Genomic DNA, 10,389 nt, shown 5'->3' with positions numbered 1-10,389 from the left:
CATTAGTAATGAGTAAAAAAAATTCTTTTTATTTAGTGTTACATCTTGTTTTTTGACTCATACATACATGCTTTAAAAAATAAATTTTTTTGTACAGATTTTTTTTGGTATTATAGTTTTATGAAAATATCTTGAGTGATAGCATTATTTTTACCATAGAAATTTAGTATGCTGGTATCTCTGTACAAAAAGTACACATGAAATAAGATTTAAAGAAATGTTTGTCGCTTGAGTTTTACACACACACCGCACACACGTGTGTGTGTGTGTGTGTGTGTGTGTATATATATATATGTATATATATATATATATAGGCTTCCCTGGTGGCTCAGTGGTAAAGAATCCACCTTCCCTTGCCTGCCAGTGCAAGAGCCACAGGTTCGATCCCTGGGTTGGGAAGATCCCTTGGAAAAGGAAATGGCAATCAACTTCAGTATTCTTGCCTGGGAGATCCCATGGACAGAGGAGTCTCGTGGGTTATAGTCCATGGGGTTGCAAAAAAATCAGATGACTTAGGAGTAAACAACAACATACATGCATACATATAGATATATGTGTCATGCTGCAGGGCATGTGGGATCTTAGTTCCCCACCAGAGATCAAATTGCTGCTGCCAGAATTGGAAGTGTGCAGATACAATCACTGGACTGCTAGGAAAGTCCAGAGTTTTATATATATATATATATATATATATATATACACATATATATTTTAATTGTGCTATTTATTTACATTTATATGTTTATATTTTTTGATACTTCTGTGCTGTAAATGGTTACTCAAGTGTGTATATTGGAGTTTTCCAATTTAAAAAGTTACCAGCTTAATAGCTCTATGTACTTTAGTGAGTTCAACTGAAGAATGTAATGTATCAGTAGTTTATAAAACAAATGTACATATACTCAAAAGTTGCTAGGCAGCATTTTGTGATTGGTTTTTGTACTTTTACCTCCAAACTACCAGCAGACCTGTCGCTTAAAAAAAGTGACCACTCTTCTTGGTCGGTGTGGTTTTCCCTTGTAATAGTTCAAGCAGGAATGTTGGGAATAAAAGTGAGTGTTGAGAGCTGTGATGTGGGAAAGAGGAAAAGGAGACGTGGGAGTGTGTATAGGTTGATACTGAAATGAAATTGGAGAAGTTGCAGAGAAAAGGAAGGATGGTCGAGGGTTATCAGCCATGTTCCCAAAATAGGCAGCTCATGATGGTGGGAGTGGGGCTTGAGTTGAGGAGAATTTGGAGTCAGTGTGTGAGGCAATTTTTTTCCCTTTTTTTTCTTTCAAACAGGTTTCAGCCCACCCCCCAAATTGTATCACTTGTCTCTCCCCACGCTACCCACCCACACCCCCACACCCCCCGCCCCCTGGAAAAATCATCAACTGAAGTTGATGTTTAATTGAAACTCTGTGAATTCTTAACTAAGGTAAAGCCTGTCTTTCATTAAGTAACTTTCGTTGAGTACATTTTATTTTGTTAGAGATTGGACGTTGTGAAGATGACTATGGGTTCAAAGATGATAATTTTGTAGTGACCTTTGCAAAGGTGTTTACACAGTTTTGCTTGGGAATTGGGCCTTTGGTTATCCAATCCTTGCAATAGTATTTATCGCTTATTCTTAACTACTTCATTTTATAAACTGTTTGGTAGCAGATCTTAGAAATTATTAGATTTCTACAGACACTAAAATACCCAAGTACTGGGTAGAAATATACTGAGAAGATTCAAGGAGAAATATATCTTAATATGATTTGAGTTTTGCTTGAGTAAAACTTAGATAATCAAGAAATTTTATTTTCTTTTTTGTCATTTATTATTGTCATAGAAGTCATCTATGAGAGCTAATGAGCTTCAGTGATCAGAGGATATTAACAAAAGTGATGATGTCCTCACTTGGAATTTTTTTGTTTAGATATGACACAATGCTAATTTCCATAGACCTGTAACTTTGTAAACTGTATAGTGTATTACCTATGTTACATATTAATTATGTGAAGAATATACATTTAATTTCCTGTCTTTTTCTGAACCAGTGTCCAAGACAGTTTACAGGAAATTATTTGATCAGGAAAGTGAAGTCGCTCAGTCGTGTCCGACTCTTTGCGACCCTTGGACTGTAGCCCACCAAGCTCCTCTGTCCATGGGATTCTCCAGGCAAGAATACTGGAGTGGGCAAGAAAGTATGTTGTAGGACTTTTTAAAAAATCTGCCATTTCATGTGAAAATTCAGTGTTGATTTAAGTACAAGTCTTTTGATTTTTTTTGTTTTGTTTTTATTTTGTTTTTTTTTGGCCGTGTTGTTCCCTTGACAGTGGAAGAATGAAGTCCTAACCACTGGACCTCAAAGGAATTCCAGTCTTCTGATTTTTAAAGTCTATGTGATATATACTGTAGTGGAGATTTATGTAGTTAATACTCTGATAACCACTGTTCAGTTCAGTTCAGTTGCTCAGTCGTGTCCGACTCTTTGCGACCCCATGAATTGCAGCACGCCAGGCCTCCCTGTCTTTCACCAACTCCCGGAGTTTACCCAAACTCATGTCCATCGAGTCAGTGATGCCATCCAGCCGTCTCATCTTCTGTCGTCCCCTTCTCCTTCTGCCCCCAATCTCTCCCAGCCTCAGGGTCTTTCCCAATGAGTCAACTCTTTGCATGAGGTGTCCAAAGTATTGGAGTTTCAGCTTCAGCATACATTAAAAAACACAGTATGAGTAAATATTTCCCAAGATGTCAAGTCTTGACTTCTAAAACCAAACGTTATAGACTCTGCTATTTCATTTGAACTTGTCTTTCTCACTTCTTTGCTTCTTTTTCTTTTCATCTGTTATCTCTCAAGTCAGAGACAGGTAAGTTGAGTAACTTTCCCAGAGGATACTATCACACTATTCAATTTTTATTATTTTGGAACTCCAGAGTATGTATGTTACAGTCAGTAATTAAACATTTTTTGAGTGATAGTGATATCTTCCATTTGAAACAGCAGAGCTCTGAGGCTTCAGAATAACTGTAACCAAGTATATAATAAGCTTGTGAGTTTTATTCAGGAACTACTTACTGGAATAAACATTTTGCAACCCCAACAGAGTTGGTTATGTGATTTTTTTAGCCCACAGATAGCAAGATTGACCATTGGAATTAGGCACACTGACAACTGAAATGTCGTCTTATTTCAAGGCTATTGAAGAAGCTCTATTAAGTATGTGGAACTTTAAAAGGTGGTGTCATTACATGGAGACATACAGTCCTATAATTATTAACTTCTGAGGGAATCACAGTGTTGTAGAGCAGGATAGCACATGGTCTGTTATAGTGATGATGTTAATCAGAAATAAATTTTATTCTATGTACTGTGTTTTAGGAATTAAGAAATTGATATCTTTTTAGAAGATTTTTATCAGTTGTTCATTTGCTAAGTCGTGTCCAACACTTTTCGACCCCATGAAGCACTCTGGGCTTTCCTGTCCTTCACTGTTTCCCTGAGTTTGCTCAAACTCATGTCCATTGAGTCATTGGTGCCATTCCAACCATCTCATCCTCTGTCACCCACTTCTCCTCTTGCCCTCAGTCTTTCCCAGCATTAGGGTCTTTTCCAGTGAGTTGGTTCTTCACATCAAGTGGCCAAGGTATTATATCTTCAGCTTCAGCATCAGTTCTTCCAGTGAATATTCAGGGTTGATTTCCTTTAGGATCGACTGGTTTGATTTCCTTGCTGGCCGAGGGACCACAGTTCAAAAGCATCAAATTTAAGAGTAAATGTTTTCAAAGCTTTGTTAATAAAAGTGTTTCAGTTTTCTAGAAAATTCACTTAACAGTGATAGTAAGAAGATGGTGCTGCTGTGTATAGACTTTGTTTTATTTTATTGCTTTTATCTTATTTAATATTTCAAGGGGTAACTTCCCAAGTAAGAGTCTTTACATTTAATATTTGATAATGGTAGTAATTAACCAATTGGCTAAAGACTGGCACATTTGTTGAAGGAATTTTCAGAGCAGATAATTAGAATTTGTAATCCACCTTTCTCTATGAATCAGGTGTATAGTTTTGAATCTTGATGGTAACAGTGAGTCTCCATCCTTAGCACAGCTGAACATCCTAGGTTGAGAAGTGTTTATTTCTGTTGAAGATTTTCTCTGTGGCTTTGCTTGCCTTTTTAGCCTCTTTTAGGCTTCCCTGGTAGCTCAGTTGGTAAACAATCTGCCTGTAATGCAAGAGACCCAGGTTTGATCCTTGGGTTGGGGAAGATCCCCTGGAGAAGGAAGTGGCAAACCACTCCAGTATTGTTGCCTAGAAAATCCCATGGACAGAGGATCCTGACAGGCTACAGTCCATGGGATTGCAAGAGTCAGACACGACTTAAGTGACTCAGTCTCTTTTAATATATTAATTTAAACCTTATTCTCCCTTTGTTGATAATGATGGTATGTAGCACTTGATTTAGGAGAAGGCAGTGGCAACCCACTCCAGTACTCTTGCTGGAAAATCCCACATATGGAGGAGCCTGGTAGGTTGCAGTCCATGGGGTTGTGAAGAGTTGGACACGACTGAGCGACTTCACTTTCCCTTTTCACTTTCATGCATTGGAGAAGGAAATGGCAACCCACTCCAGTATTCTTGCCTGGAGAATCCCAGGGATGGCAGAGCCTGGTGGGCTGCTGTCTATGGGGTCGCACAGAGTCGGACACTACTGAAGCAGCTTAGCAGCAGCTACAGCACTTAATTTAGGTATTGACTGTGTACTGGTGTATGTTTTAATGATTTAGTGGCTGGTTTGGGATTTTGAATATTGGGAGTTAATATAACCATGTTAAATTTTTGATGTATTTCTTTCATTATATAAAAATGCATCTTTTATATATTTACAGATAAAAATAATTTCATGTCCTGCTTTTAACCTAATTATAGATAACGTTTTTCCATTCTCACAATAAGTCTTATAATCATTATTATAAATGGTTGTATGATGTTCCATGTGTAGATGTATTATTCTCCTTTTCTAATTTTTTTGCGTATATAAAAAGGAATGTGAAGAACATTTATATTTAAGGTATTTCATGCATATAGTATCAATATTATCTCCTAGTACATTACAGGTTTAATTTTTAGGTAAATTTTAAAGGCTCTTAAAACACAGTGTCAGGATATTTGTTAAAAGGATCAATTTATATTCATGTTGTCATGGCTGTTGCTCTATACCTCAACATTAAATATTGTTTAAAAATGTAATGGGGGTAAGTCATACCATTTTTTCCTTAAATTACTACTGAGGTGAAACATGCTTAATAGATACATTTCTTTTGTGAGTTTTTCAGATAAACAGAACTTTAAAATTAATGTTACCAAATCATTAACCTAATTTTGTTTTACTTCTAATCTTATGAAAGTCTTCCTTCTCTGAAAATGTAATGAATAAATGATACTGATTTTAATACTATTTATTTTAGTTTTAGTAACTTCGATTTAAGTAAATTTACTTTCTCAACTGGCATTGGTGTGAAGTGAGAATGTAAATGTTCTTCTGGAAATCGGTAATTGTTTAGTCTATTTACTAAATAGTTTTTCTTGTTTTGCTATGTTTCATTTTTGCTTATTAATATTGCTTTTTAAGTGATTCTTACGTGTTTAATATCTTTTGCTCTGGCCTCTTTATTGTATTTGTTTTCTTAGTTTTTCAAAGCACTTTATAATTTGAGGATAATAAAAGCTCATTTTGTACAAAACAAAGTTTTATAATTCTTTGTCTTTCAACCGAAATTAGAAATATTCTTTTTCTATATACCAGAATTTAGTAGGATTAAATGAATCAATTTCTTCTTTCTTGAAGAGATAAAGTATGAAACTACTTTGCTTCCTGGTGGCTCAGATGGTAAAGAATCTGCCTGCAGTGTGGGAGATCTGGGTTCAGTCCTGGGTTGGGACAGTCCCCTGGAGGAGGGCATGGCAGCTCACTCCAGTATTCTTGAGGGGAGAATCACCATGGACAGACAGAGGAGGTTGGCAGGCCACAGTCCACCCAGTTGCAGAAAGGCAGGCACAGACTGAGTGACTAAGCACTATGAGCACTAAGGGTACAAGAAGCTGCAAAGAGAAAAACTACTCTGATAGATTTTGTGGAATTAGAGAAGTAAACTTCTCCAGTCAACAATTAGGATGTATACTTAAGGTATTTCCCTTATTAAATAGTAATACACAGCTTGATATTTTAGCCTTCTAGAATATTTAATTAAAAAAGTGCTCATTAGCCATTATGAGTTCCTTTCTTTTTCAGCTGTTAAGAATGGCATGGCAGTATGCATTTACTGAAGTTAAATAATAATCTAAGAAATTCATGTGAGCATTAGTGAGGGCATCCATGCCAAGGAGAAGTTTTAAAATATATTTAAAATTCTTATTGTTTACAAAGATGTGGTTTGTTTTTTCCTTAATGGAATAATTAAGCAAATACTTTTTTTTTAAAAAAGTGAGATTGTTATGCTTATTTATATTTTAAAGCTGTAATGTTCCAAAGCTATTGTATTATTAAATATTGACTAGTATTTTCTTTTGCCTTTAGATTGAAGTGGTTACATAAATGCTAGGAAGAAAAACCAGATTAACATTGTGAGTGTGAAAACATAAATATTTGAAAACAGTATGTCCTCTGCTTGGGGGTTACATGAGGAGAATTGCAGGTGAGGAACCCAGTGTAATGAAATTTCCTTATAGTTTGGATTAGGATGAGATTTATAGGGATTGGAACATAATTTATACCTTTTAATTTCTACTAGAATTCTGCTACCCTGCCTAATGGATGAGTTGGGTTTTCAAAGTGGCGCTGAAGTGGTCCAGGAATAGCAGTTGTTAAAAATTGTATTCTGGCACTCACTCACCTCTTTACTAGCAACTTTGGTTGTTTTTTTTTTAATTGGACAGAAGTTTAAGGAAAGTAGATCCTGCAGTTCATATACACTTTTCCATTAGAAGCAGATTTATGTGTTTCATAGAGTGAAATTTAGTTTGGCTGTATTATAAAGGGAGGAACCAAGATTTTTTCCCCCTGAAAAAGGTGTGTGTGTGTGTGTATCTTTGTGAGATTTATCCACTGATAGCCCCTGAGGGGCTCTGTAATACTTCTCTGCATTAAATCTCTACTCTCCACCCCAAACCTATAATTCTTAGTCTAAATGGTCTCTACTAAGCTTTAATTTTTAATGTTTTTGTAGTAATATGTTTCAATTCCTGAGGGAGAAATTTCCTTTTTTTCCCCCTTTGCTTTTAAAAAAATGTAAATATGATTATCATATTAATACACACAGAAAGTTCTTATAAGTGTACAGTTTAGTGAATTTTCACAGTATGAACATAGAACTGTGTAATCATTACTGAGAAATGGAGCATTATCAAAACCCCAGAAACTCTTGTACTGTATTCTGGTTATTAGTTCCCCAGGCTGGTAGGAAATCACTATTTTGATATCTGGTACCACAGAATAATTTTGTCTGGTTTTGAACTTTAACTCTCTTTGTAACCATTTTTATCCTGTTTTGATATGAGTAATCTGAGAAATCCTAGAACTTGATCTAGGTAATAATACCTGGACATATCAACAGTTTTACTTAGACATTTTTCTCATGACGTTCATAGTTTCCAGAAACTCTAGAAGGGGACATCAAAGAAATGCCTTCTTTGCTTTCTGATTGTATGCTAGACCCTGTTTAAATATTATTTGAGCAAGCAGGATACTTTTAATTTCTGTCATTGATGGCCTTCAAGGACACCTCAGCTGTTTTTTTTTCCCCCTCCTACTTAGAAGTTTTGTTTTGAAAACTTTGGTATAGCATTCCTGACCAACTAACAGCTTTTTGGACTTTTATCCTATGACTTGGCAGCTTTCTTTTCATTCTTCAAATTCCTTTCAAGCAGTGATTCTCATTCTGATTTTTATGACAGCTACCCTGTGGTATCTTCTTATTTCAAAGAATGTGAGTTCCCACCCTTTCCTTTCCCTCCCCTGTCATAAAAAGTCTCAATTTAAGTTTGTCATTTTACTTTTAAAATATTTATTTCATATTTATGAACAGTATAACATTGTGGTGTGCAGATTATAAATCGAGTTATAGGCTACTGAAAAAACTGAGAGTCAGTTATACCTCGTTAACATCCCCTTTCAGGCTGGCTTCAAGTGTACGTGCAACTTTCTTAAATGGAATTCTCCTTTTGTACTTTATTTTCTACCCTTCCATTTCACTTTATTAATTTCAAAAGAAGGCATAGAAAGATTTATTACTGTGGTCTTGCACATATTTTTCTTTCATGTAAGTCCCGTGGTTAGTATGGAAGATACAGTTAATTTCCTTTGTAAATGAATTTTGCTTATTGTCATTCAGTAATTGTTAGGACCAGAATATCATAAATGGCCTGTAGCTGTGGAAATTAGATGTTTTTTTCCAAGAATAATTTTAAGAATAACATTTTTTACCCTAGTACTCTTTCATTTGCTGAGCTTTTGTTAAAATTAAATGTTATGCAAAAACTTAATTTCTAAAAAAATTTCTTTTTGGCCTGGAGATTTAAATTTAAAATGTTGACTTTGGGCATCATGTTATAGGATAATATCTCATGAAGAGTGAAGGAGAAAGTAACTGACTTTTGTAAAGATTATAGAGTTACCACTAAATTTGAATAAATGCTTATTTCTAGTTTGGTCTAAGGCACGTTTATGGGTAGGTACTTTTCTTTCTATAGTTAGCAAAATTTCGTGAAGGAAATTTTGATTTGTTTGTAACTACTATAACGCAGTGGCTCTCAAACTTTAGCATACGAAATTTTGTTTTTCTTCTTTAAAAGCAGTACATGGCTGGGTTCAACCCCGAGAGTGTCAGATTTAATAGATTAGGATATCACACTTTGAGAACCAATACTAGGGTATAGTAAGGGCACCTGCATATAAGTTTTTATATAAAATTAAAATTTTTGGACAAATTCTGTTTAATAAAACATTTATTAGATAAATATACTCTGATTGGAGCAAAAAAGAGTACTTGTGAAAGTATTTTGGCTGAACTGTTACTATCATTGTTATGGTTTAGTTGCTAAGTTGTGACCAGTTCTTACGACCCGTGGGTTGTAGCCTGCCAGGCTCCTCTGTCCATGGGATTTCCCAGGCAAGAATACTGGAGTAGGTTGCATTCTCTTCTCTAGGGAATCTTTCCGACCCAATAATCAAACCTTGTGTCTCCTGCTTGGCAGGCAGATTCTTCACTGCTGAGCCACCAGGGAAGCTCTTACTATTATAGAAGTAATACTAACTTAAAATTATCAAACATTTGCCATGTGCTAGATACATGTAAGGAGAAGGCAATGGCACCCCACTCCAGTACTCTTGCCTGGAAAATCCCATGGACGAAGGAGCCTGGTGTGCTTCAGTCCATGGGGTTGCTAAGAGTCAGACACTGAGCGACTTCACTTTCACTTTTCACTTTCATGCATTGGAGAAGGAAATGGCAACCCACTCCAGTGTTCTTGCCTGGAGAATCCCAGGGACGGGGGAGCCTGGTGGGCTGCCGTCTATGGGGTCGCACAGAGTCGGACATGACTGAAGTGACTTAGCAGCAGCAGCAGCAGATACATGTAAATATTGTATTCATTATCATTTATGCCTCACAACAACCTTGTAATGATGTTTACTGTTATCCTCATTCTACAACTGAGTGAATGAAGCAGAGAGATTAAGTTATCTTGCTCAGTGTCACACAGGCATTGTTATTGTTCTAGCTCCACTGTATATATTCTAATGAATTTTTTTGTATTACATTTTACAGTGACATTTGAATTTTCTTCTAGGTCTTATATTCAAGGACTGTTTTGTTAAAACTGTGTTTTATACACAAAAGCAGAACTGGATGTAGCTGTGATTTGAATACTTTGACTTTTAAAAATAGAAATCACTTAAATTTATTCATCAAGGTGTTATTTATCCAAACTCTGTGTTTCCTTATACATTTTGTTTTGTGTGCAGTTTTAGTAAGGCAGCTCTTACATGATCAGTGTTTCATTTAAAATTTTGCACAGTGGTAAGTTCATATACTTAAGAATTGTATTGGTTTATTAGAGAGGATCACAAGTGTGGTTCAGTACTTAGAGTCCCCAAGGTGCTTGAAACTGTACTTGGGGTTCATTTCAAGTAAGCATGCATATTTGCAGAATAACACATCTAAATGATGATGTTAATTTCAAGGTACTAATATAAGAAAGGAACATCTGGTTACTTTTTTTATAATGGCTTATTTGGGAGGATTTCTGAGTTATATTCTTTTTAAGAGTATAGTTCAGTGATTTTTAGTAAATTTACACTGTTGTGCAACTATTTCCACAGTCCAGTTTTAGAACTTTTACATCAATACAAAAAGATTTCTTTT

At 35.5% G+C, this 10,389-nt stretch overlaps 1 protein-coding gene across 4 annotated transcripts in view; it reads left to right on the top strand.

The window, feature by feature from the left end:
- The window catches only part of ZZZ3 (zinc finger ZZ-type containing 3), a 121,462-nt gene that overhangs the window by 1,972 nt on the left and 109,101 nt on the right, over positions 1-10,389 (top strand). For 2 of the 4 annotated variants that reach the window (XM_060410936.1, XM_060410929.1), the window contains exons 2-4: positions 1,285-1,420; positions 2,028-5,520; positions 6,546-6,663. The exons of the other annotated variants lie outside the window; for them this stretch is intronic. The gene's annotated coding sequence lies outside the window, so the exon portion shown is untranslated. The remainder of the gene's footprint in view (positions 1-1,284; positions 1,421-2,027; positions 5,521-6,545; positions 6,664-10,389) is intronic. 4 annotated transcript variants of the gene reach the window in all.

The sequence above is a fragment of the Ovis aries genome, chromosome 1 (assembly GCF_016772045.2).
Source record: "Ovis aries strain OAR_USU_Benz2616 breed Rambouillet chromosome 1, ARS-UI_Ramb_v3.0, whole genome shotgun sequence".
In the NCBI taxonomy this organism is placed as follows: Eukaryota; Metazoa; Chordata; class Mammalia; order Artiodactyla; family Bovidae; genus Ovis; species Ovis aries.
Note: the sequence above shows the minus strand (reverse complement) of the source record. Positions and strands in the feature narration are given on the sequence as shown.